Raw genomic sequence first — 27860 nt, forward strand, 5'->3', positions numbered from 1 at the left:
GCCGCGCGAGAACCCAACCTCAGAATTACCACGCAGCCTCCACGGTGTTGCGGGGAACTACTGAGGTGGAGAATGTACAATCACGAGCCCATCTGAAGAACTATAGTTGCTCGAAGAGAGGAAGCAGCGGCCAGAGAAAGCGCGAAGGACGCCGAGGTGAGGGAGAGGCGAGCGCACGCGCGGAGGTGATTTATTGGCGTCCGCCATTTTGGGGTCAGGCACTCCCGCCGATCCTCCTCCATTTCTTGCTCCTCTCGCCATGCCGTAGCCACGTACACTGCTTATGGCTTTAGGTGAGGCCCCATTTATTCGGTCTTCCTTCTTTTTTCTTTTTTTCACCGCCTTCATCTGCTCTCTTCTTCCTTTCTTGACCACCGCGGCTGTTTCCGCCTTGTTCATTTTACGAACGGTTGGATAACAATAAAGAAAGATACAGAGCGATCATTCCCTCCCCTCCCCTCCTCCTCCTCCACCCCAGCACGTATGCGAGCGTCTCTCCTGGTCTGGAGAGAAGGAAAACTAGATACGAAGACGCGAGACGACGACGACGACGGAGAGTGGAGGACCAACGCAGAAGATGCAAACGTCGTTGGTTCGCTTTCATTTGGTAAAGGAAAAAAGCTCTCTCGACAGAGCTACCAAAGAAGGAAAGCATTTCCTTGACAGCTGGCAGCGCCAAGCCGCCGGCGCAGATAACGAAGGAGACCGGCGGCATGCATGCCCTGCTGCCCCGAAGAGCGAGAAATCGTAAATTGGCCAGAAATGAATTGCGGGCGTGGTAGTGCGTTCTCTACGAGGACTGACGCTGCTGATTAAAGCCAGGTGACATACGCACACACACAGGCGGCTTACTATAATAAACGTGTAATCGTGGCAGCCAGATAACACGTACCCTAAGTTGCAAGAAGGTATGCGAGGGTTACTCCTTATATATCTGCTCCGACCACCGCAGCGCTTAGCACTCATGCCTGTGATGTCACTGTGGAGAGCGAGAAGGGGAGAGTAAGAGCATTTGTGTATGTCAAGTATATAAATAGGGCAGTGACAGTAGGATGTGAGCATGACCTTAGAGACGGTTGGTGCGCCCGTGATCTCGGAGGCCTAGGAGAGCGATTCGAGACGCTGGTATGACTGTAATCCAAGGCCGTAAGAGGAAAGCGATCAGACGCTTCAGTTAGCTGCCACTCATTGTGCTTCTTTCTTAAAGGGACACTAAAGAGAAAATTGATTTCTTCTGTATCAGTACATTACCCTTCCACAATACCGAAAACACCACTATTACCGCGAGAAGCCGCTTGGCAAACCAGAAAGAAACGAAAAACAGTGAAGGCGAGTGGCGGCGCCACCTTGAAGTTCCCGCACCATCTCACCGTGACGTCATAGATATTCTAGGTCTCAGTTACTTCTTTAGCGGCAAAGATTGACTGCATTGTGTTCTAAAGGAGCCCAATACTGAATATGGCAAGTTGCGCGAACTTTTACTTAGCCAACGTGGCCCAAATTCGAAAAATAACTTTAGAAGTCGTGACGTCACACTGAAGTCGTGACGTCACACTGAAGTGCTGACGTCGGGGTTTCCACGCGAAATTAATAAAATTTTACTTTGAGCTTCATTTTCTCTCCTAATGATTGACATATTGTAGTGTCATTAACGACAGCAGAGATTTCGAAGAATACTTTATCAGTCTAAGTTGATTTATTGTTTTGCTTTAGTGTCGCTTAAACGTTGCGTAGGCGTTGTATGATGCCGTATGTGCTTTGTGGAGTGTCTGGTGTTCTGTACTTATGGGCAGTTTGACTTATCAATGTATTAATCTGGAGTGAAAGTACACATACAGCACGCAAGTATGTGAAGTATATTAATTAAACCTGAACGAAAACGCTCGTCCCGTCTCGTCCCCATACTGCTTTTGCGCTCTTCACGTTTATCCTGTGCTTCTTTTCTTCGTCCTGTGTGCGCTGTTAAAACATCGGCCGTTTGATGATAATTCAACCAGTCCCGCTGCCTCTTCTGTAAGGAGAGAACAGTTTAAAGGAGAGGCACCTGGTGGCGTTTTCTTTATTTTTTTTTTTTCTTTTTTGAATGAACGAGGTTTATCGATAACCATGAAGTGCGGATACGTAACTGTGATTGGGAACGAAGCAACATTAAAACATGGAACAACCAGAGCCGATTCTGTTTTATTATTATTATTATTATTATTATTATTATTATTATTATTATTATTATTATTATTATTATTATTATTATTATTATTATTATTATTAGGGCACCGTACGTGGCCACCAGGTATACATATACATACGCCTTATACCCTCACAAAATCAAGCATGATATTGAACTCTATCTCAACAGAAAGTACATTAAAAGCAACGAGTAGTAAATAGAAGCGCAGCATAATTTACATAACGACACTTGTAAGAATAGCATCTGCGTCTGATGTTTCATTTTCTTTCTCTCTTGCTTTCTGTCAAACACTTCACGATATCAGGTTGCTACAGGCCAGTCATGCATTTAAGTTGAGTATACAGATGTCTCCAACCAACGTGAGAGATGGATTGTGCAATTCCCTCGGGAAGCTGGTAAAGTTCAGGACAGTACCAGAACTCGTCTATGCAAGCGCCCGCAGCCGAGGGCAAGAGAGCGCAACGTCGCGAGCGTTGCTTCGTCCCGTCTGACGTTCCGACGCCGCAGCGAACAACCTTTGCACGCTGATATATATGTATCACACACCGAAGGCGACACGGAAAGATTACACGTTCATTAAGCGGGACGCGCTTTCGTTTCGCTTAATCTGTCCAACGTTTTGCACAAGCCCCTATCAGCTGAGCTGCTCGCTGAGCACATCGTACAAGCGGTACGGGAAACCCTCCTTTCCGTGTACCTTGGCTCCTTGTATTTTTTTTTTCTTTCTTCTAGGAAAGAGTGGGTAGCTTGGAAGAAAGGTGTTAGTGACGCTGAAAGTGAACTCGAATGCGCGCCACAGTCGACTCGCGAAGAGCCAACGCTTAGTTTCTGTTGTTAATTAAAGGCTGATAAAATGGAAAAGTAAGCTATAATAAACCATTGTAATCCTTGGCTAAACAACGCACACCATGAAAAGCAAAATAAGACAAAAAAAAAGCTAAGCGAGTCAATAATTATTCATCGATAAAGGTATTAAGCATAAAGTGTGGGATTGGAGTATATAGTTGGTAATTCATGGCAACCAAATAACAACGTGAGTAATTGTTGTTGTTGTTGTTGTTAAGAATACGCTACAAGCAGTGCAGCTAAATTTCTATAGAATAAGCTGCCACCATGCCTCTGCGCCCACAAAAGTACGACCAAATAATTACGCATGAAACTGACGCCACTACTGCAGATAGGAAGGGACTTGAACAAGCCGTGCCATTAAATAAAGAAGCGGAAACGTGTGCCATTCAGCCACATATAGAAATATAGTATGCTAAACAGCGAAGTTCTTGACATGGAGATGACAGATAGTACCTTCTTTAAGAAAAGTGCAGAGAAAAGGAAAGGAGAAGATTAAGCGCGGCATCACAGAGAGAAAGTGTCACAAGTTATAACCCAAGCGAACACAGAAAAAAATATAGCATATCCTCGTTTCGGGAGCCGCACGCGATGCACATCGGTGTGCTAGACACACAACTGCAACAACAAGCGCACCGGCGACAGGAGCCGCCTATACACACACCCCATCCCACCAACACTATGCAGTTCAGCGAATGTTAGGCGCTCGTGTCAGCCAATCAGTAACGAGAACCCGGCTGCGTCTTCCAAAGGGACAAGTGCTCGCCTAGAGAGAGAGAGAGAGAATAAACTTTAAGCAAAAGAGCACACGAGCGCTGCTAATCCACCCGAGAATCACATCGAGAGAGACCACCAACCGACAACGGAGAAGCGCTCCTACTGTTTCTTTTTTTTTTTCCTGAACGCGACTAGTAGCTTTTACTGCAGTGCACGTAGTTTGTGCAACGAAAGCAATAGCCGACTAAAAAAAGAGAACCTGAAGAAGAGCTCCTCCATTGTCCGCATCTGATCGCCCTCCGCACGACGTTCGACTAAAGGGAAGCTTATAACTGTTCTCTCTCCTTCTCTCTCTCTCTGTCTTCCTCCGGGATCCACGGGCTTGTTTCCACGGTATTTTCTTATGTCGTCACGTCTTTCTCTCTCTTAATAGCGGAGCTGTTTAAGCCGACCGTCAGTCCGTGGAGAGAGAGCGTGATCAAGAGAAGGAAGTGGAGCGTGTACAAAAAACCTCGCTGCACGATGACGTCACCGCGCGTTGCCTATCAATCACCTCGAGGAGCGGCGTGTGCTGCGCCTCCTCTCCGTGACATGCACATGTTGCCTTGACACGGGACGTTAAGAGAGAGGAGAAGAGTATGCGCGCGGCGCGCCCTATGGTCGGGAGAGACAAAGAGAAAATGAGAGAGAGGGAGAGAGAGAAAGACATTGTAGCAGCACCAACGAGGCAACGCGCAGAGCTGCTGCCAATGTCCGCGTTTCCCCGTTTCTCCACGTTCGCGCCGAATGCGCGCGGTGCCCGTGACTGGAGCCGGCTCGGCAGATTTCGACCAGCCACGATCCGGCAAGTGTGGAGGCGCAGCTTGGCCGTGACGTCACCGGGGAGATAAGGCTCGGAGCCGCCACGACGGCGGCAGAACTCTCGTCGACTCTGTGGAGAGTACACGTAGCCTTGACATGGGACGATTAAGGAAGATTCGGACACCCGAAGAAGCCGCTGATCTTGAAGCTCGTCGCGCGGCCAAGCGAGAATCTGTGCGTCGGCGGCGAGTCGATTCGGCATAGCAGCACCTAGCATTTCCTAGTCAAAGCCTAGTCAAACCTGGAAGAAGCTACTTGGTCGATCACGTTTTTTTTTTTTCGTTTTTTTTTTTTTTTCCTTAGCTGAGATGTTGGGATAACTGTATTTTTCAGTGACCTAAGTTCCCATATTTGACGGCTAATAAAGAACAACAAGAATGGTAGCTTCCCGGAAGGATTAGCAGCGCGTAATGGGCGATCCCTTCTTCTCAAGAACGCGCAGCCTGGCTTTCTCTCGTCGCAATAAGCCTTCGCTGCACTGCACGGAGTTGGTGCAGCGGCGAGCGAGGCCTCTGTGCGGGTTCTGCGGCGGCAACGGCGCGGCGACCACATTCTTTGGGGGCGCCGCTGATTTGGAGCCGCGCACGACGATACATTAGGAGCGGCGGCGGCGGCGGCAGCGACAGAGCGCTCCCATCTCGCTCGCATCGGGCGCGCTTTCCAGAGCGGAGCCGAGCGTTGGTTGTGCAGCGAGAGGAGGATATAGGGGGAGGGGGGTTGCTGCGGGGAGGTCTGTATTCGATTAGCGCCGCTGATCCGTCGTCTCGCACGTACGCCGCATGCGTTGACGACGGCAATCGGCGGCGTGGTCGGCGCGCGGTGCGTGTGCGTACGCCACACTCGTGGTCGTCGTAAAAGCCGGGCCCTTGGCGTGGCAGCTGCGAGCGTGGATGCTGTCGCACTGTTTCTCGCTAAGACTTTGGTGCAGCGCTTCTTACACATTCATGCAGAGTCGTAGCTGGGGAGAATGACTTGAACTGGATCATCGCGACGAATGGCCTGAATATAAGCATACACGTATTGTGAGAAGTGCAATAAAACACATTTAGTAGTAAGACTGCCAATAGGTAATGTTGCAAGAGCAGTTGCAAAAGAATGTTGCAAATGATCAATCACTAATGTGCAAGTTTCTTTTTTTTTTTCTAGTCAATTCCTGGTTTTCTGTGTTTTAAGTCATGCTTTCCTGTACGTGCTCCTAAAAACTGTTTATGCAGTTATAATTTTAAACTTATAACATGTGTTTGTTTAAATAAGTTGCCCCTGCAGCCACGAGCTACACCCTGGACCTCCTTCTGTATGCTTGCTTATGTATGCGATATCAATGCGAATAAACTGTGCATGTATGTGTTAAGCTTTCATTTACGTCATACTACCACCAATTCCAGATTATCTAGGCGGATCTAACTGCTAGCTCAACGTCGTCCGACGTAGGGTCAATATTGTTCAACCATGGTCCCACACTGGATCAATGTTCCATGCTGCTAGCGAAGTTTCTGGTTAACAAATTGGTGGAAAGCGATGGTGAGATTAAAACATCATGCGAAAGCTGCGACTAAGCAGCAGTGCTCGTTTTCCTCGTATTGTACTGCGCACAACTCTTCTGCGACACGACCAAAGGTAGCGAGGAAAAAAAAAAAAAGAAATAGAACACGCCGAAGCACGGAGGAGCTGTGGGCAAACTGAGGAGTGACTCTAAGCAGAAGCTTGAGATGTCCTCGCTCAGTGCGAGCGCGTATATTGTAGTTATGTGCACGGTATGTACATGCTGCGCAGAGCCATGTGTATACGCGTACGCGGTGTCATGCCGGTACAGATATGCCCGTGCGTGCCAACTATACGTGCGCACGTATATATAGTGCGACACGGTCGCAACGCACGGTCCGATTCCTGCGCGGTTGTTTACGAGGAGCTTCCTTTCCCGACGACCGCTCCGAAGCGCGATAAGCATCGACGCGAGCGCGCGGTGCTCTGCGGAGACGAGGAATGCCGAGTCTTCGGCGACGTTCGCTGCAGTTTCGTGCCAGAAGCGCTTCGCGGAGTCGGATAGGGAGCGCGCCAGTTCTCGCAGGCCATGAATGGGACCCGGGGCAATGCGGAGACGATGCCACGAAGGAAACGAAAAAAAAAAAAATACAGTCACAAAGAAAATGCAGAAGCGGCGAAAGGCGACGGATCGGACGGAATCCGGATTCAGAGATTTCTGTCTACACTGGCAACGGTGGCGAGGAAAGAGAACGTTGGAAGTTTCCAAGTACAGCACGTTCAGCGCATTTCTTTGTTCATTGTCGTTCTTATGTATATTCCAGGGCAGAAATAGAACGCTAGCTACATCAACTGCAGTAAACTCTGTAGCTTTCGCCTACCCCCTTTTCGTTGCCGCCGCAGCCTGCCTGCACGCTCGCTATATATATACACTTGCTGGGCGCATGTGCAGATACTGCCCTGCAGGAGCGGATAGCGGTAACGGTATACGTTGAAAGATTACTAAAAACGTTGAAAGTACTTTCAGACAACTAGGACTTCTGCGCAGAAAGCTTGCAACAGCACCCCCAAATGTTGTCATGAATCTCTGGTACGCCCCATTCTCGAATACGGCAGTATTGTATGGGATCCCTACCAAGGGCATCTTATCAACAAGTTAGAGGCAATTCAGAACAAGGCGCTCCGTTTCATTTATTCTAGATACTCTAGGAAAGACAGTGTGACGCTACTGCGCAATCGCGATGCAATACAGACACTTCAAACCCGCCGGTGCGTTGCCTCTTTGAAAATGATGTACTTGTTATACCACGATAAGCTTGCTGTTAATAAGAACGACTACCTCAAACCACCCTATCAGTGCTCTTCCAGGCTTAATCATAGAAAGTGTATGAGGCCATATATAACACGCTGCGACACATACAAGTGTTCTTTCTTCCCGTCTACCATAGAAAAATGGAACGCTCTGCCACACGCTTGCATGAATGTTGAATCCTTGGAGGAAATTTCTTTTTGTGTGAACCCTCAACACTGCAATAGTCGACTGTTTTTTTTTTTTTTTTTTTTTAGATTACTCTGAGACTCGTGTAGACGTAACACTGCTCCATGTAAAATTGAAATTATATGTTGTTCCTCTTGAGTGTGTAGACAGCATTGTCGCGTAAAAGTTTGTGCTGAGGTAACGTGATAACTATTGTTCAGTTATTATGTTGTGAAATTGATCTGTGCATAGACTGTTCACTCCTGTATGGGCCCGTTGTTAGGCTCGCAGTATCCAATAAATAAATAAATAAATAAATAAATAAATAAATAAATAAATAAATAAATAAATAAATAAATAAATAAATAAAAATTCTGAAGAACAACCAAGGCAAACCGAGAAGGTGAGAAACGAAGAAAAAAAAAAGGGGGGGGGGGGTTAGAGGAGGTGGTGAGCTGTACAACTTCATTCTTTACATTGGTAAGAATCATGTACGTCCTCGTAGCTCTCAAGCCTTTCATCGTGCAGCAGTATATAGCATAAGTGACGCAAGGAATTCGCTGTGTCGGAATCTATATATAAAGCCTCGCAAAGCACAGATTTGTTTCCTTTTATATTTTTCCTAACTTTTCGCTCCAGAGGATTCGGGATCCTAGTTGCCGCTGAGCTTGTGCCACTTGTAATGTCCGAAAGACAAAAGTAAGCAAAACGAAGCAAGGAATTATCCCAGATGTCGCGAGAAGGGGAAACGGTTCGAGCACAGCACCGTGGGAGGCGGACGCGCGGTCTTGCGACACTCGAGAAATCGCGGGATGCGACCTGACCAGTCTGCGTCGTTTAGGCTTCGAAGAATTGCCAAAGCCCATCGGAGCACGACGGCGATGCAGCTGCAAGCGTGCGGTCCCGTGTGTACGGCTATGGGGCGATTTTTTTTTACTGCCCCGGCTCTCGGCACGAATATTGATGGCCGTCGCCGGGGGAGCCGAAGGTCGACCCTCGCCCAGATGTATACTCTATATACCGGGAGGTACCCCGTGATGCACTCTTGTCTCCGTAAGATTGCGCGTATGGCGCTGAACGAAGCTATAGAGCTGGCTCGGAGGGACGCGAAAGAGAGACACTCAAGCCAGTTAGGACCGGTTAGATAGTCGCCATATATAGAGAGCACTCTACTTTATCAGATTACACTGATAAAGTAGCGCGTTCAAACTCTATTTTCGTTAATTTCACGGTAAAGGTTGATTAGTAGAAGATAAAGTTAGCTCCAAAGTTTCATTTATTGAACTCGCATCGAAACTCCAGAGCCGGCACGTAGGCGTGACGTCACAGATTTTAAAGTACTTTTCGTTTTTCGGTCGTTGTGGCTCTGCAAAAGTTCTCGAAACTTTCTGTGTCCCGTATTTCGCTCTTTCAGAATGCAATATACTCCAGTTTTATCACCAAGAAATTGACTCTAGGCCCAAGCAGACGCCGTCAAAATCCATGACGTCACGGCGAGGTGGTACCAAAACTGAACGGCGGCATCTCCACCAGTCTGTCGCTCTTGCGTCTTTTCTAAATACCAAACCTCTTCTCGCGATAAGTTTATATATATTACTGTTCCTTTAAGTATTCTTTCAAAACGTTATTATTGTTGATTCGGCGGATATGTTCATTAGGTTGATCCTCACCGAGGAAAATGAGTGTCAAAATCTTCTCTTTCTTGAATATGACGACGAAAATCATTTTCTGGTATTTCGGCCGTTTTTGGCGCAGGGAAAGTTCTGTGTTTGAGTCCTTGGATATGTCTAAGAACGCGATGTAGTCCTTCTTTACCGATAAACGATCGGCTGGGCTCCAGGATTCTATGACGTCACGGCTAAGTGGTGCGGCAGTTGCCGAAAGGTAGCCTCCCGTTCATTTGCGCCTTTTGTGGTGTATCAAGCCCCATTCGCACGGTGGCTTTCTTGGTATTTCCGAAGGCTAATTAAGCAACACAGCTCAGCTTGTGTGTCTTTTTTTTTTTCTTCTTTCTTTTAGAGTACCTTTAAAGGCACAGTACAGAGAGACAGGATATTAGTTTTGATTAGTCAAGTAGCTAGAGTTCTTCGAAATTACATATTCATTTTTCAGTGGAAAACATACATTGTATCTCGTGTAACAGCGCGAAAAATAACAAGGAAGGGACAACAATAGAACCAACTAGCCCAGCAAGCTGCTATTCTGCAATACATTGTATACTACCCGAGAAAATCAAGGCCAAACTGTTTTTTTTTTCTTGAATTTCGCACCGGAACCGCAGCACCGATACCTCAGTGTGACGTCACTTGGTTTTCAAATCATTTGTCGTATGTGCGGCGTTTTAGCCGGGAAAAGTTACGAAAACTTTTTTTTATAGTGTTGAATCTCCAGTTCATTTAGAATTCCGCGTACTCACACTTTGTCGATATACAATCAACTATATAGACAGGAGGAGACGCAGTCAGAATTAGTGACGTCGCGGGAAGCTAATGCGGGAACTTCAAAGGGGTGTCGTCACTCGGCTTTTGTCTCCACCTATTTCTCGGCTTACCAAGCCACCGCTTACGGTAAGCGTTGTAAGATTGACCTCATTGGTGTCCTAGAAACTTAAGACACGTCGGATCGTTGGTTTAGCGTGGCCAGTCCAGGCATGGCCGCTGGATGTCCCGTCCCTGTGATGAGGCTGCTCTTGAATATACATGCTTAGAGCAGTGTAGCACGCCAACCTTTTCTATCTTATTACTGACCTAACGCAGTTAAAATATCGAAAGGCCTCTTTCTCTCTTGCTTGTTAATGAAGTCATCCGCCGCGGTGGCTCAGTCAGCTAAGGCGTTGCGCTGCTGAGCACGAGATCGCGGGATCGAATCCCGGCCGCGGCGGCCGCATTTCGGTGGAGGCGAAATGCAAAAACGCCCGTGTACTTGCGTTGTAGTGCACGTTAAAGAACCCCAGGTGGTCAAAATTATCCGGAGCCCTCCACTACGGCGTGCCTCATAATCAGAACTGGTTTTGGCACGTAAAACCCCAGAAAGAAGTTAATGAAGTCAGGTTGATCAAGTTTTGCGTGCAATAACTGAGCGTATAAGCGGAACGCCGGATCGCAGTTGGTGTGCTCGTGTACCTACGGTATCAGGCAATACGGCTATGACTCCCCAGCTTATCGTTCTGTAACATCATACAACACGTGTCTCATCGTTGGTTAGTGTGAATTGTTATTAGTGCTCGAGCGCCGGCTAATCACATTACACCATAGGCTGGTTACAGGTCTTCAGGGCATTGTTATATAGTATAGCTGGTTATTGCACCGTATGGCGTAATTTATCACTTATCGCATACATTGTGTCAAGGACACGGGCATGGTATCGTAAAAATGGTTATGGTATATAATATTGCGATCGTAGCTATAGCTATGGCGGCTACATCATCATCGGAATTAAGTGTTACTAATGGATACCAAGAGAAGGGAAGCACAGTCTATAGGACGGCAGAAAACTAGGTGGAGTGATGAAGTTAGGAAATTCCCAGGCGCAAGTTGGAATCAGTTATAGCGCAAGACAGGGGTAATTGGAGATCGCAGGGAGAGGCCTTCGTCCTGCAGTGGACATAAATATTGGCTGATGATGATGCGGAGTGCCAGAACTACATTTTCAAATCAAATCATACTTTATTTCAGTTCAGTTTCAAACATAACTGCGAGGGTTCAGAGAAAAAGCAGTCTAGACGACCGCTTGACTGACCTCTCGAACAGACTAAGCTTTGTTACAGACTCACACGCAGAACACTGGGATTTTTCAGATCGGACAGCGAAAGCACAAAACCTGCTTCTAACCGCATATACGTATACGTATATGCGACGAACAGCCACAGCATCGTGCTATGGTCAGAGTGATTGAATGTTGCACTTACCATGGAACGGGACGAACGAAAAGTAGGGTAAAAATTCAAATATCCAGTCATCACAAGACGAAGAGTAACGACAGGCTTCAGCACTTAGCGGCGTGCGCGTGATCGATGACGTAACGGAACGTACGCAAATATGCACGCGTCACCACTGCATCATCCGCAGAACCGATGACTGTAGAAGATTCAGGACTCACCTGCGAGAGAACAAGACACGAGGAAAAGGTTAAGTATAACTTTCACAAATGCCCATAACTTTCACATAGTGTTACTTCTATTCGAAGTGAAAAACATAAACGGAAGAGTCAGAAAGAGACTGGAAACCACTTCCGGAAGGGGCACCGCGCCCGTCTGTTTAGAAGGGAATAGGATGAGAAAGGAACAGGAAAAAAAAGATGATAGAGTAATCTCTCTCTCTCTCTCTGACACACACACACACACACACACACACACACACACACACACACACACACACACACACACACACACACACACACACACACACACACACACACACACACACACACACACACACACACACACACACACACACACACGCACACACGCACGCACGCACGCATATATATATATATATTCCCTGTCTAATTACATGAATATAAAATGTATGTCAGCGTCGTCAGGGTGGCGCCAATTTTCATAAGAGTTAAAACGAACGTATTAAAATGATATTCCAAAGACGAACATACGTGCTTTGTTCGCGGACAAGTATATACGTATATATAGGAACGAGAAGAACGGGAACCGAGGGACCCGATTATTATTAATCATATCATAAGAAGCCAACAAACAATGACACCAAGGACAACATATGGGAAAATGACTTGTACTTACTAATTGAATTAAAGAAATGATAAATTAACGGAAATGAAAATGGATGAAAAAAAGAAACTGTCCGCAGGTGGGGAGCGATCCCACGTCTTCGCATTACTCGTGCGATGCTGTTACCATTGAGCGACCGGGTGTATATATATATATATATATATATATATATATATATATATATATATATATATATATACCCAATTCTTCTTTATTACTGATGTATTTTCTTGCATCATTTCGTCATTGTAGACAATCAAACGTTGTGCAAAAGCCCGCGGCGACATTTGAACGTCGCTAGCGGATTCTTCGGGAAAGACAAGGTGTTGAAGGCACGCATGTGGAAGGCCCTTTTTCTCTATACGTGTTCTCAAGAATCGAGCGTCCTTTCCGCCACGGTATACCTTGGGCACGACCACAGAAAGTGTTGGATGTCTCCTGTCTCATTGCACGAAGTCCACAGCGAAGAATCGGTACGTCCCGTCTTGAATGACCATGCAGAGAGGTACACGCCGATCCTATTGTCCTTATTGGATGCAGTAGCGAGGCTTCATCTCAACGAAACCACCTGGGTACGCACGGCGCATGTGGCGGAATCCACAGCGACAGAAAGTGCATGAACACAGATGTCCGGATTCGTGACTTGCTTGCCCTTTGGTACTTTAAGGGGACGTGAGAGTGCTGCGTACGCAAGAACATCCTCTTCGACACTTCCAGCAATCCCGATGGGAGAGCAGATCCACTGAAACTTCAGGGTGAAGCCTGTGCTTTTGAGGTATTTCACGAATGATAGTGATATGCGTGGGAACTTGCTAGATGGTAAACCGCGACAACGTTGTTGCAGTCCAGGCTTAGAGTCCGTAAGGAGTACGACATCTTGCGCAGCCAAAGTCAAGACGGGGATGGGGGTAGACACTCCCTGGACAATTGAAGATGCTACCTGTAGCTTAAGGTTACCGAAACTGCATTAGCAATACCCATTCAATCTGGAGAAGCAAAGTCCTTCGTTCTGGCACACTTGGAGATGGGTCCATGAAAGCGGACGCAGACCGCTGCGCAGCTGCGTTCTGTATGCTCTCCATGAGGGGTACATGGTCGGGCCGGCTGCACTGTCTGGTCTCACGAGCGGTCGTCGAGGGTGTATTATTAGCTGCTGCCCTATAGGATAGATAAAGACTCTGCCAGCTTCTTGTGCTTTCGTTTATGAGCCCACCGTGACTCCAAACAGTAATGACACCGTGGCGGCGATACGCGCGTTCTTTGTTTGCCTATTTACGGTAAACGGAGGTCATTACAAATGGAAGCAAGCGGCTTGCCATATATGCTATTTCATGGGAACTTAGCTACACGAGAAATAAGATGAGCACCCCTGCGTATGCGCGCCATCCAAATCTTGCCAACAGAGTCGCCAACATTGACTCCCCCATTTAAAAGCGCCCTCAATTAACTCGTGATCTCACTGCATATACGTATCAGTGGAATGTTCTGGCATAAAGGAGACGCTTATCGTATATACGTAATTGCACATAGCACATCGGAACATCAGAGGGCACGATGCGAGCAGAAACGTTGAAAGCGTATACAGGCAAAGTTTACTATACCGACTGCGATCCATTTGGTTGCATCCTTGAACGCTTTGGCAGTGACATGATCGTCACGAAGGCGCGTTACACTTATTTTTTAACAAAAAAAATCTAGAAAAATAACTTTTCTAGCAAGTCATACGGTGGATCATAGCATCCCAAAACGTCCCCAAAATCACAGCCATACAACTAACTATACGCCTACAATATGAATACGCGTTCCACTGAAATTGTATCACCCAGCCCGACATCACAGAGCCTGAAAGATGTTGTTAAAACAGTTATTAGGTGGACGAGGAGGGGTGAGAGAAGAAATGACGATAGCCGCGTCATATTATTTTGAATACAGCCTGATCACAACGTAAGAGTTTGTGTGCTCGCATCGAGCTTACACAAGGTTGTCTCTTGATACAAATATCCCTTCACTACATGTTCAACAGTGGCAGTAGGTGAGTGGAGAAGGCATTCTGCTTCTGAGCACGAGGTCGTTGGTTCGATTCTCGGGCGCGGAGGTCGCAATCCGATGGGGGTCCAATTCCAAATTACTAATTTTCTTAGATTTAGGTACACGTCATGGTCAAAATCAATCCGGAGCCCTTAACTACTGCGTCTCTCATAGTCTTAGTGTTGTTTGAGTCAATCCAATGAGTCGATCAATCACTGCATGCTCGAAGGTGAATGTTACTCATCAGCGTGAAACGATTACTACCGTTCGGTTCTGCGAAAGTCATTCCTCTAACTACTCAGCTGCCTTTGTGTCTAAATTCCTCCGGGCCGGGAGAAGATATCCAAGCGTGCACCTATACAACGGAAACGAGCAAACAGCTGCAAGCTAGCGGCGACTAATTTATTCTAATAGGACGTCCTGATCATGGTGCAGCCACGCTTATTGAGCGCTAAACACAAAAAGCTTTCGCTGTAGATGACCGCAAAGCAATAAATGGCGCTGATAAGAAGTTTCAAGCATAGTTTGAGTCTCTTGTTGACCCACCACTTCCCCTGTTATCACGCAGGTAATATCACAAGGAATAAATTAGATTCGGATGAAGCGACCCACGCCAGGTTTCGTCGTCAAGCGTGTCGTCAGCCGGCTCGTTATTCCATTATCGCTCATGGCAATTTCGGCCGGCCGGACTCTTCGGCTTTATCACCAACATCCCGGGGAAAGCGAGACGAGATGCATGATTACATATAGCCTATAGTGCAACAAAACAAAAGCTGTATTGTGTTCAATCGTATGTCACATACTTTCAAAATTTTCAAGAACCTGGACTGCCGATGCATGGAATACGAGTAGTCACACAGACGGTGTGAGTAAATAAGCTCGGCCGATGCACATTCACAAATGAGATCACATGCGCTAAAGCGCCCTAAAGAATAAACACTGACCGATCATCACAGCCAACATGATATTGAAGGTGGCTACAAGCTAATCATAAAAAGCTCTTAACGAAAACATTTGTGTGATCTGTCCCAGTTGCAAAGCCAGCATAGTTATAGCTATCCATACGAACGACCGAAAATATTACGCGGCTCGGTTGACAATAGGTAAGGTGTTACTGCCCATTACTGAACTTGATAAGACACGGAATATATTTAATGGGTATGATTCGGTAGACACACACTCTCTCTCTATCTCTCACTCACTCACTCATTCAATCACTCACTCGCCGCGCATCTGAACAAAGGCTATCAGACAGTTCTCGAAAGCGTCACACAGAAGCTCCGCCAGGCGGGAAGTGCGCACACGCACGGGGCGTTCGAAACCTCTCCAGTCACGCCGTGGCGGGGCGCTTATCAAGGAGGGCGATCAAATAATTACAAAGCAGTAAAGGGAGGAGCGCCCGCGGACGGTGCACGCGTGAGCCACCGAGGTGAGCTTCTGCTCGCCGGGCAATCAATGGGACGACGAGAAGCAACGAAACGTGATCATCCCAAGCACGCGCCTAGGGGGTCGTGCAGACCGAACCTCCTTTCCCCCCTTCCAACGATCGAACCACTCTCCCCAACTTAGCCGAACGTCAAAAACGAAGCACTGGCTCACTGGCCCATCTTTTGGGATTGGACCACGCCGAGGTACGCATCCCGCAGCTAGGCTACTTCGCGAATACCTTCCGTCGATGGGGTAGAAGACAGCAGTCAACGCTTTCCGAACGTCCTGAGGAGGACGTGGGACATGCGACTGCCGAACAAGCCAACGGGGCCGTCGACATCGGACATCCATGCAAGTTTCTCTGCACGGATGCTAAAGTCAAGTGTCAGCACAACAGCCAGCAGTGACTCAAGCGCATACAAGACAGCCAGCCAGCCAGAGGCGGTGTTGGAAGTTTTCTTTGGCCGCAGCACACCAACGTGTTTTCCGCGAGCCCCTTCGGCGCGCGCGCCGCAGAAAAACACGCCCGTCGACGACGAGAAAGCGGCGGACACGTGTTGCTACCGCAGCAGCAGGAGCAGCGCTCGCGCATGCGCGAAAGCAGCGCGCGAAAAAACGCGAGGTGGGGCTCGGGCCCCGGGTCGCGCGGCGGTTGTTGCATAACCTCCGCGGAAGCGCAAGCACAAAAGAAGCAGTGCAGAGGAAGCGAGAGACGGGGAGGTGGGGTGGTTTACCTCGTCAGAGTGCTCGGCGAGCGGCGACGGGGCCGCCGATGGAATCCGCCATAGTTGTTGCGCGCCGCTGCTCATGGGAGCCGTGACGTAGTGGTCCGGCGCGCCGGAGTGCGAGGAGAGAGCGGCCGCTCGTGCGCCTGCGCCGGTGGCTCCACCTCAGGGAGGCCGCCCGCCGTGGTGGGCGTGGAAAGATGAAGGCGCGACAGGAGCGACCTCCTCCTCTTCCTCCTCTCGGTGCTCCGCATGGGAGGAGCGTGCAGCTTCGCTCGCCTACGTCGACCACCGTCGGGCAGACGACGCAACGACGACGATTCACGCGAGCACGACCAACGCGCGCGATGGGAGAGAAGACAGCGATGCAAAATGCGCACGCGCGCCTCGACCACGAAGCACCGAGCCGCGGAGCGACGACAACGGAGTCGACGGAGCGCCAACGCTGTGCTGTTGTTCGCAGGCTGCACGCGTGTCAGCGAGAGCTAGCGCGAGACGAGATGCGAGGAGACCATGACCGTTGTACGCCTGCTCCCGGCTCGCAGCGACAAAAGTTGAACTTCGCTGTTATACTTTTCGTGGCGCTGAGTAACGTTTTATCCACCTACCATCTTCCTGATTTTATTTGGGGCTCCAGCGCTGCCGGATTGAGAGTGCTTGCTGCATCCTTTGGCGTAGCGGTTAGTAGCAAGGGTCACTGTGATGAGTTGGTTCCGTTCATCGTGGTGCGATAAGTTATCATTGCTTGCTGTACATAATGGCGACGGAGCGCTTACCTACATTCATACTATGCAGTACAATACTCAGGTGCTCGCCATGGTAACGGCAATTACTATCCCGATACATTTCGAAAATTTTATTTGCAGAAAGGGGAAGATGTCGGCCTGAGCTACAGCTTGCTCTGGCCTGCTACTCTACACTGGGACGGAGAGGAAAACAGAGAGTTTTAGAATAGGCGCCCCAAAAGTTTGGGCTTCCAACGAGCTTTGCGGGTGTTAGCGTTGGGGCATGCAGGAGTGAAGAGTTTTAGAATAGGGGTTTGCGTTTGCGAATAGCGTCCTGCGCTTGCAGCGCCACTACGGTGTTAAAGGAAAAACGAGTATAAATATTAAAATAAACTATACCATTTTATGATAAGAAGAGTAATTTTGACTTTCGTGTTTTTGCATTTAATTACAATTTAGAGGTTATTCTTAGCAGCAAGCGATTTGTTGCGCCTAATCTTGAGTAACCACTTTTACGTGCCTTCACCAGCCAAGCTAATCCATGTTAGGCCTACGAGCCATGAAATCGACAATCGAATTCGGAATCAGCGGCGTCTAATGAATCAATCTTCATTGTACACGTTAGTTGAGAGAAAGCGACAACCGTAGTCACTTCGCCTATATCTTACGAACTTCACGTACGTGTTACCATGAATCGAGCCCAGTTAGGTGCTCGGATCGAGCCGTCGCTTCGATGGGCGCCGCCACGTTTGTTGACGCAAAGCTTTTGGGGCAGCTTTTGGGGCTCCCGCTAAATCAGCGAAATAGCGCACCCGACGCAAAACCCAAAGGCACTTCGCGTCTCGCGCATGCGCAGTGGCTTCGACGCTATTTCTTTGGGCCCCAAAACGTTTGGGGCCCCTATTCTAAAACTCTCCAATGACTGATGATGATAATAGGAGAAGGAGGTGCGTATATACAAGTCGATTACGTTGCGGTAACTCTAAAGCCACGCGTGTAGCCTCGTGGCTTGTAGAAAGGCTTCACCTACAATCTAGGGGGCGCTGTTTGCGTCAGGCCAAGGACCCAAAAGAAACTCGTCTGATAGCGGCCCCTTATCCACGTGTGCGATGGAAGCTACCAGTTTCTTTGGTACTTGCGGGTACGCGGGACAAATGCAAAATATGCGAGCAAGTGTTTCTGGCATCTGGCAGTGTTCACAATCTGGGCTAGTGTCACTGAAATCTATGTGTATAACTCTTAGTGAATCGGCACCGAGGTGAATCCGGTGCACCATATTTGATTGACTTTTTTTTAAGCTTGGGAGGGCATGCAAAATTTTATTTCTGGGTCCGAAATTAGTATACAACATGAAACAGCGGCGCTGGCTTCATTAAACAGGCGCGCGTATAGAATGTTGCGCCACTTGAGGAGGCCAGTATACATGCCTCCACTGTCTAAAACGAGCACTGGTTCACTGCTTGTTAAATTTTGAATAGAGGTGGCATATATTGCAGTAGATTCTGTTTCATACAAAGTTTTGGCACACCTAGTCAGGGGACCCCTTTCATAAGACATCTTTTTTTATGGTTGTAGAACTAGCTTTCCTATGAAGCAGTTTGCCAATTTAATGGCGTCGCAGTCATTTTTATTTTTTGCAACCAGTGCGTATGCGGGTACAGTTTGACTTGCTTCTTTTATGACGTGGAAAATGCAGACATGACTGTCGTGATGAAACCATGTGCAACAGACAAGCCCGAGCACGTGCTTCCAGCTTTTCGTCTTCAATCGCGCCTCTGTCGGCGCTGCATACCATTCACAAGGCAAATGTGCTATGTAATGAAGCACACTACCAAATTAGGAAAAGTAGCTAGCTTTCCCGCAAGGCAGTTTGCCAACCTAATGGTTGCGGAGTCATTTCTGAAACCAGCGTGCATAAGTGCACAGTCAGCTTGTGTTATGACATGAAAAAGTGTAGTAGCGGCTCTTGTGATGAATTCATGCGCAACAGACAAGCACAAGCATGCACAGATTCACTCATCTTCAGTTGAACCATGACCCGTGCAGCCATTATAGTTGGGCAAGTTCGCAATGCAGAGAACCGCACTTGCGAATCGGGAAAACAGGCGCGTCCTCGGCAGCGATAGCAGATTTTCTGAGAGGACTACAAAGGCCAGACTGCGCCGCCATACACATGGCATTAAACCGTTTGCAGCGTTTCACCAACGCAGGAAGTAGACAGGCTAGCATTCTCAAATAATAATACTATGAATTGTACAGTGGCCACAGCAGAAGTCTGCTCCAAAGGCATGCAGTCACAGCGCTATTTCGCTTCCTGTGGTCTACGGGCCTTTGAGATAAGCTGGTCAAAGTGATGTGTGCCGCTTCAGGTTTTCGTGCACCAATTTCTGTTACCTGAAACTCATCTATTTCCCTTTCTTACTTTTTAGATTGCTTCCCTCCGCGCATGCAGGATGACAAACCGGCCTTTTAAGCATGAAATGCTTTTATCTCCCGTTGCGGCAGTCTTCAAGGGACCTCGAGCCAAAAGCCAGAGCCGTTATCCGGGCATCGTTGCGAGAACAAAGCGAGATCATCCGGGCAACCAGTCAAAAGTTAAGAAAATTCGGTGTCTGGTCCCCAACCCTTTGTACAGGACCGCATTACATACGCTAGTTACTGTCCAAACAAGTTAGAAAAAATATTGGTTCCGAGTTCTTCCTAATGTTTGTTCACAATGTCACTCAAGCTGTAACTTCTATAGTACGCTGAAGTTTTATTTGTCATTTCCAATAGCGACGTTCAAAAGGCAGATACAGGGCACCATACACTTGACTGTCATCTTTTGGCGTTGAGACAGGGTTGTCTGCGCTCTTTTCAACGCCAGCGGTCCGCGAGTTCCGCGGCGCGGGCATTGCGCCGCCTCCTTCGAGAGATGGCGCCACACTGCGTGACCAGGCCGACAGCGTCCGGCGCGCCGCGGATGGCTGTGTAATGTGGTGGGTTGTGCCTTTGCGGACATGCACTATACCCATTTTTATCTTTTCTGGTATTTTCTTATCTCTCTCTCTCTCTCTCTCTTTCTCTCTCTCTTACTTTCCGGCTCATACATCAGGTTCATCGGTCTGCGGAAACTCACCTACCGTTGCTGGTCCACAGGAAACAGTCCACACCGGAGATTCGAGCGTCTCAGAGGCCTTGCTTGGTTCACGACACTAGAATTCGCGTTCGCACGTTCACACGTTCGCATCCTTGTGGCGCCATCACTCGGTCGTATGCTACGCGACGCCGCATAACAGGTGGTGTCGAAAAAAAAAAGGCAGTCATGATCGACCGCTCCCGGTGCCTGTTATGGCAAATCATGGCCTTCGAGATTTGTTTCCACGCGAACATCTTATGCCAACTGGGAACAAAAATGGATAACTCCGCATAAAGGAGCGAAATTCAGTAGCGCTCATTATTTTTTGTGCAATACCCTACTTGCCTAACGAAAAAAAAGTTTCCACCAGTGTAGATTAAATGCCGCAAGTTTCAGAACAAGCCTCTCTATATATAGCTATGAATAGCCCCTCAGTAAAGCACCGCTTTGTTCTGTTATATCACTGATATGGGCGCTCTTATACGACAATAGTAAATTACAAGGCTTTATTTACTTCTGCTGATTAGCTTCAAAAACAGACAAAACGGGAAATGCTTCATGCTTGCCAACCACAGAAAAAATAAAGCAGAAAAAGACTTGATCCATCTTTGAATTGAAGCAGGACTTCATCTTGCGAGTAGGTAGACAAATAGGCACCGGTACCTGTCATAAGAGAAAAGCACGAGGAACGCATAATCTCAGAGGCTATGTGAATTACATATATTTCTCACGTGATGCCTCCTCTGTGAAACTTCAATTGTTCAAAGAACTGATCATACCTAAGCTTCAGTATGCCCGCTAAACTTGAGATCCTGGCCAAATTACACCAACAAACCCTGTCAAATCTATCCAGAACCGCAGTGCACGTTTCATCTTAACCGACTATCCTCGTAACTCTAGCGTTCCAAGAATGAAACAACCCCTTGGCTTAGCCAACCTCGCATTGCGCCGAAAGCACCTTTACACTGCGCCTATTTCATAAAATTTTCTACGCTAACCAACTTTTCACAGACAAGCTGCTGCTTCAACCATCGCACACGTCAACTTGGACGGATCATCCCCTGAAGGTCGGAATTTACTCGTGCCACACCTAGGACTCGTTCATCCCAAGAACGCCCAACGACTGGAACCATACCTCCCTGCCCTCATCGCTTCTATTACATGTCCCAAAAACTTCAAGTTAGTCACTAACGACTATATTTCTGCTTGCTCCTTCTCTCTTTGTGGCCTTCTGACGATTGAGAGTACGAAAATGAAAAAAAAAAAAATATACAGTATCAGCTGGTATTTTTGGCTGGCAAAAATCCTATAGGAGATTTTTGTGTGTGTGTGTCCAGTCATATGCGTCACTGCTCAAGATAAAAATATAGATAAAAGTTATGTAGCCATATACCTACTTTTTAGTTGCTTTTATTTGGTACACAAATTCAGCAATGTACATAAACAAATCGTGGTGCGTGTGCAAGTCGCAACGCCGATGTCCCTGCCACCAGTATATGACGGTTGGCGCCAAGGAGGGTTGGCGCTAAACTGATCTTCCTCTACTTCCAACGGGCACAATCGATATCGCTGGGGCTGTACGCTCTTGTCACACAACGTGCACCGAATCCCCATAAGTGGTCCTTGTTTTCTGTCGCTGCTTCCTAAGACTCTGACATGCCGAAGTCATGCCAACAATGCGTTTTCCCACCAAATCAGTTAACCGACTCAGGCACCGTACAATCGGCTCGTAGTCCTTCATCGTTGGACAGCGCCTAACGCAAACCGGTTCCCGAATGTGCAAATCTGGTTTGCATATATAACGAATTGAACGTGTTCCAAGTGCATTATAGACTGTGACCCTTCAATGTCTCATGCTCAACTCATCGATTCGTGACTTCCGATACCTCTTGAAGTGTTTGCTGACAAAGAGTGTTGGATTCTTGTAATCGTGCCACAGATTTTGTGGTCAAGGACATGACGGAAGTAGCAGTATAATTCGCAATTCAGTTTTTATGGAAAATATTTAGACACAATAACGCGCAACTCGATCATCTTGCTGGTCGCCCAGTGAATAACATGTATGGACAGCAATAAGCCCTCTTACGGGATGCAGAAGTGCTACAGCTACAGCTTCAGTTTCCATGGTGACGGTGAAGTGAGCGGGCCTGACCCATTTCTGAGTCATCACTTGTTTTTCTGGCCAGCGAGAATCAGCTATACGTCAGAAAAAAGGAGCAGTAACATTGTTCCTGTTCATTGTTTCGACACTTATGCATCCAGATAAGAGTCTCTGGAGTTTGTTTAGGAGGAAAACCACTGGCTTCAAACAGGCCTTAAAGAACTATTGTCTGAGATAAGCTCATTTCATGTCTGATAAGAAATCCAGATGTCATATTATAACCATTTTGAATGAACAATTTTTGCTAACACAATTAACCCCTTGAATATGCTGCAGACAGAAATGCTACACTGGTAATTCTTTTCTTCTTTTTGCATGTTGTTGAAACTGTTTGTCAAAAGTTAAATTTTTTGTTTCTTGTTGCTGGTTTGCTCTTGTTTTCCCATAAATGTACACACGTTTTATTGTCAATGATGTGCACTTGCATCTTTGCATGTTGTTTAAGCTACTTTTCATGTTTCATGTTGGGCCTCTGTTGTGATGGTGCTGTATAGAGACTCATGGTATAATAGGTATCACAGTGTGCGAAATGTAATTTTTATTTGGTAGTCTGGTTTTTCTTCGTAAAATGATTATGCACATGTTTGCAAATAATATAGCTTATTGGTCCTTTTGATTTCTCATGTTTACTTCTACTGCTTCTTTGGCTAGAGCAGCGCCATGTTGTCGCGTTTTTATTCCTGTTGTCCTTGTTTGCTTTTGCGCTGTTGCCAAAAGTACGATGCTTCTTTGGAAATGATGGTGTTAGGATTGATGACGCAAAACTGAGGCCGCCCAGCAATAACACTCTAGGGAATAATATTTAAATATCTAGAGGCAACCAAAGAGTAAATTTCATTGAACGGATCACTTTAGTCGAGCAACCATGATGATGATTTTCAAGAAAACAACAAAATTTCCGACGCATACTGTTTCACACAAACATTCGCAGCTAACCCAATAAGAAAGAAACATATTTGAATAAATTACTGTAAGACGCATTGCAAAAATATTTTACCAATACACACCTTAGCTACACACCTTGATAGCGAAAGCTTCACTGCCCTGGCTAGGCCCATTGTCGAACTGTGGCCGAAGTGTGGTTTCGCAATGATATACAGATATGTTTGCAATGAATACAGTGTTTATTCATCGTTTTTATGCTAATGAAGACACTGCGGTGATCAGTAAAGTGTTGAGACTTTGCTGCAACTCGCAGCCGGGCCCAACTCTACTGGCGCAACGGCAGCAATGTCTCCTTTCAGGGCTCCGTAAAGGCCTAAATATAGTCCGACGTAGAGCGACCGCGCGCACACGTTATGTCACGTTGGCGAGAACAACAGCGGCTATAGTTCGACCGATGGTTCGACGTACTGGCGCCGCCATCGTAACCGGACGCGCGGCCAATGCGCTCCGACGCGTCCGGCGTCTGATGACGCTCGCTCGCCGGCCCGCCCGCCCGCCCGCTTGCCCGCTTGCCCGCGCGCACACACACACACACACACACACCAATAACGCGCCACTATAAACGCACTAACGCGATAACGCGCCACTATAAACGCGCCTTAATGCTCTCTTGCAGTTTGACCTCTAGCTCTCAAGGTGACAACGGTTGAGTAGCCGACGGCTGCCCGAGGTAGCGTAATGAAGCTTTCGCTTAAAAACGAAAAAAAAAAACAACAAACGAATAGTCTGTTTCAATTAACGCAGGCAGTCGCACTCACGATCTCCAATTTAGCCACACATCGTATGCTTCACTAATCTATCCAGATAGTTATACAATACTCTCATGTCCGCGTCGTCTGCTTCATTACAGTGCACGCACATATCGCGTGTGATCTCGAAAGCCGTACATCCTCTGCTTCATTTGCAGTGATCGCCTACTTCACTTATCTCATGAAACCCTCATATGTATCTACCCGTATACACCTAAAAAAAAGGAGGTGCGCCGTTCGCACGTTCTCGGGCGCATCGCTAACACGGGCGCCCTCTGCCGGCTATAGTAAACATACAAAATCGCGCGCAGGGCCCACAAACAGGCACCCGAGCAGCATTTGTCGTCCCGGGTCTAGTCCGAAAGGGGAGTAGTCAGAAGCAATCGCACGCCTGCGTCGTACAGCAGAACCCGCGCGAGCGCTTCGAGGCAGTACACTATATAAATGAAGAGAGCGTGCGAGGCGCGCGTTATAAGGCCTGGCGCACTTCTTCCTTTTTGCTTCTTTTTTCCATTCGGGCGTGCCGGCCCAATTAGCTGTGGGCGCCGGCGAAGCCGCTCCCCAATTTGCATATCCGGATCCCCCGTCGGCCGCCCACGCCGTCGCCGAAAGAGCAGCGTTGTTGTGCGCCTCCTCCCTCCCTTTTGAATCTCAGCCGCAAGTCGCTCCTCGAGCCTAATCCACAGCCAAGCCATGCAGCGTGTATGCTCGCGCGCACCCGCACTGCGTCTAAATGAAATCACGGCGGCTCTCGAGGCACAACGCGAGCGCAAACAGCAGCGGACGCTACCTTTGTGAGCAAGCGCGGTCATTATAATATATACCGTCTGCACAACACAGGGCGCGCTTGCTCGCTCGCTCGTCGTCGAGAGGGTATCACTGCGCCGAGGCGGCGGGTGAGCGGTGCTTTCCACCCTAATGGGCCGCGCCGCAGCTCAAACGCGAGCCGCGCGCGAGAGCGCGCGCGTCTGATTTCTATGTACCATGCACACACACACACACACGACGCGCAGACGGATTACGCGCGTACGGAATCAACTGTAGCACCGCGTGCCCGATGAAGGCACGGCTCTGTGAGCATGAGAGCATTCGGGGCAAAAATGAATCCCGTATACAAGAAGAGGACACGGCTATGCGACGAACGAACGGGCTTCATAAAGCAGGCTGGGGGAAGAAGAGATATATGGGGCCCTGTCTCGCCCCAGACCAGACCGCGGCCTCCACGGGTGCGCTTATATACATGATGTGTGCGTCTGTGCGAATATGGAGTACGCGAATGCTCCTTTCTGAGAAGCGAGAAACTCGCGGAGGATTGGGAACGCGGGATAAGAAAGGGGAAAAAAGAAAGGAACATTTCGGTGCCGTACAAGGAGCGGACACAGAGCTCGTGTATATACAAAAGACATGCAAATTCGGTCTCGGTCTGCCTTGCGGATCCTTCGTCTTGTACGCTGAGTGGTCGCCACGCGAACAGACGCGTAGTAGACGTGCTGTCGTCCGCGGCGGCGCTTTCATGCGTATACATGTGTGGCCTTTGCTCACGTACACACCCGGTACACCGGCACATACGTTTCCTCCCTTTTCTTGCTCTTCGTACACCAACGCCTAAATCGGCGCTCACGCGCGAGTGCACATTAACGTGCGCCACATCCATGTCTGCACAAGCTCTTTACGATGTGTAGTGAATCTTGAACCTCCAGCACGATGAACATGAATAAAAAAAGTTACATGAGCTCTGAAAGAGAAACCCTAACTTATAGTACTTAAGTTTAGAAGAGTGTACTTGCTAAGCTCTTATGTACTCGTTCTTTCCTTTTTTTTTTTCGTTCTTCTTTTCTTTTCTTGTTCTTTTTTTCTTTTTTCTTGGCGAAATAAATTTTATAATTAGCGAGGAAGAAAAGTAGACTTATTGAATTTCGCGCCAATATCGCAGTGCCGGTGAGGTCGCGATGATGTTGCGGGTTGCACGGCATTTTCACTCGTTCAGGACGCTCCTCTGCAATGAGCGGTCCCAACAGTTGCCATGTTGTGTTTCTGTTTAATTTTGAAGGCATTTGTAATCACTCTCTATAGGCGTCACCCACTATGGCACAAAGTATGCTATGATTTCACGTGCCGTAGTTGGTGGAATTTCAAGATTGGCATCGCCAGCAGTATTTCTCTGTCGTGTCATCTGTGGCATATATACCTTATCTCCACTTACGATATGACACTGACACTCGCGGTAAGACTGAGCCTTACATGACTCATCCTCAGCCTTACTTGCTACAGAAGCCAGCGTTCACATGAGCGGTATACAGAGTGATCATTTTTAAGTTTTATGGAATTAAAAAAAAATAGCCTGTTGCAGATAACATAATTCTAGCCCATAAGCTGGATTATTCAGGCAGGCGGACATCACTTACATGATAAATAGAAACACATATTCAACTGATTAACAGAAATCCACTAATTATGTTTCGAATATATTACTTTACGGCACATATTGCAATTTAGGAATTGTAACCGGCGAGTTTGCAACGCGTATCCATTTGGAATTAACTTAGAGAATGACGCGAGGTTGTAGATATAACGCCATCAAACTTTCAGAAAAATGCACTGTTGCTCCACTTACATTTATCACAAAACGCTCTTTTTTGCACTGAAACACAAACGTAATTGGAACGCCCATGTATTTCGTTACACACCTTGGGAAATAATATCTCGAAACTGGTATCATCCTTGAAATTCATTTCAAGTAGATACGTCTTGCAAGCTCAGCGGCTGCAATTCGTAAATTGCAAAATGTGCCATAAGGTAATTAAGAAGTTAATTGGCGAATTATTGTTAATTAGTTGAATATGTGTACCGATTGTTCGTGCTAATAATGTCGGCCTCTCACGGACAATAATTATGCTATCTAGCTGCCATATAGGTGATCTGTAAAAATTCCGTAAATGATAACCCTGCACAGTTCGCAGGCGCTCCGTTTCCCACTTCGCTGGCAACGCTGCTGAAGTTACGCAAGTAGTGCGGTCACAGTCTCACTCCGCGTGTTTCGCTGCACGGTTCATTTGCTTTATGTACAGTTTATGTACAGGTGTTCTGTACAGTTGACTGTTTTTTCTGGAGTAAGTATTAATATATTGCTACTACAACGTGTGGACAACAGGTGAAGTAAGATCGTCTATTATTAATACGCCTTAGCACTTCTAGTCTACTATGCTATGTTTTGGTCACGAGTAATACACCGAGGCGCTGTGGTTGCTGGTGGTAAAAACGTATCGCTTGCTCGCACGGTGATAAAGACGTTCAGATATGAGACACATTCCATGTAATGATGTCATATTTTGCGACATATAAATATGAGGCTTAAAATTACATGGGATGAAATAACGCATACGTAAAGCTTTCTTCCGTATTTGAAGCGCTGTTCTTGTTCGCAAATCCGAGGAGTAAGAGGAGTCTTTCTACTTTCCTTATAGCGTTACCTGCTATGTACGAAACGCAGCATCGTACGCGTAACAGCTGCGCGATACCAAACTTACCTGATTACATTTTAACGTTTACCAACAACCACTTTCGCCTTTTCCCATTCAGGTCCAAATTCCAAAAGTAATTCACATAAGAAATGTTTTCACATCTAGATGGGACAGGAAACAAAATGATAGAACAAAACAGGAAGGCAAG

At 47.3% G+C, this 27860-nt stretch overlaps 1 protein-coding gene across 3 annotated transcripts in view; it reads right to left on the bottom strand.

Moving 5' to 3' along the window:
- Positions 1-27860, bottom strand: part of LOC119457470 (protein trachealess-like) — a 405858-nt gene that overhangs the window by 194195 nt on the left and 183803 nt on the right. Inside the window, exon 1 of one of the 3 annotated variants that reach the window (XM_037719038.2) lies at positions 16503-16600. The exons of the other annotated variants lie outside the window; for them this stretch is intronic. The gene's annotated coding sequence lies outside the window, so the exon portion shown is untranslated. Of the gene's footprint in view, positions 1-16502; positions 16601-27860 lie in introns of those variants that run through there. 3 annotated transcript variants of the gene reach the window in all.

The sequence above is a fragment of the Dermacentor silvarum genome, chromosome 7 (genome assembly GCF_013339745.2).
Source record: "Dermacentor silvarum isolate Dsil-2018 chromosome 7, BIME_Dsil_1.4, whole genome shotgun sequence".
NCBI lineage: Eukaryota > Metazoa > Arthropoda > Arachnida > Ixodida > Ixodidae > Dermacentor > Dermacentor silvarum.